We start from the raw sequence: 932 nt of genomic DNA, 5'->3' as shown, positions 1-932 counted from the left end.
GGGGGTCCCGGGGGGGCTCCAGCGGTCTCAGAGCTTCAGGTTCTGCCCTGTCCTGCCCGGGTCGGGGGTCTCCGGGGGTCTCGGGGGGGCTCCGGGGGTCTTTGGAGCTGCAGGTGCTGCCTCGACCGTGCTCGGGCCGGGGGTCCCGGGGGTCTCCAGGGATCCCGGGGGTCTCGGGAGTCTTGGGGGGTCTTGGAGCTTCAGGTTCTGCCCTGTCCGTGCCCAGGTCGGGGGTCCCGGGGGGTCTCGGGGGGGTTCCGGGAGTCTCTGGAGCTGCAGGTGCTGCCTCGTCCATGCCCGGGCCGGGGGTCCCGGGGGTCTCCGGGGGTCCCGGGGGTCTCGGGAGTCTTGGGGGGTCTTGGAGCTTCAGGTTCTGCCCCGACCGTGCCCGGGCCGGGGGTCCCGGGGGTCTCGGGGGTCCCGGGGGGCTCCGGGGGTCTCTGGAGCTGCAGGTGCTGCCCCGACCGTGCCCGGGCCGGGGTTCCCGGGGGTCCCGGGGGTCTCAGAGCTGTGCTGTGCCCGCAGGTGAAGGACGAGGGTGGGCAAGCTCTGGGCAGTCTCAGCTTGCCCCTGGCGGAGCTGCTGGCCCGGGAGGGGCTGGCCATGGACGGCTGGGTCCCGCTGGCCGGGGGCGCTCAGCTCCTGCTGCGGGCGCAGCTCGGGGTGAGTGGGGGTCCCGGGGAGGGGTGGTGGTGGGGGGCGAGGGGAGACCCCCGCTGAGCGCCCCCTCCCCCGGCAGGTGCTGGTGTCGCAGCGGGTGGAGGCGAGCGCTGCCAGCAGAGCCCCCGAGGGGGGGGACACGGAGCCGCGACAGGAGGAGGAGGAGGAGGAGGAGGAGGGTGAAGATGAGCGCGGGGTGGGGGGGCTGCGCCAGCGCCTGCCCCCGGCGGACAGGTGGGGACAAATCCCACCCTCCCCGGACATCCCAACCC

This window comes from Parus major, unplaced genomic scaffold (assembly GCF_001522545.3).
Source record: "Parus major isolate Abel unplaced genomic scaffold, Parus_major1.1 Scaffold492, whole genome shotgun sequence".
Lineage (NCBI taxonomy): Eukaryota > Metazoa > Chordata > Aves > Passeriformes > Paridae > Parus > Parus major.
The sequence above is the reverse complement of the archived record's forward strand: the minus strand, read 5'-3'. Positions refer to the sequence as shown.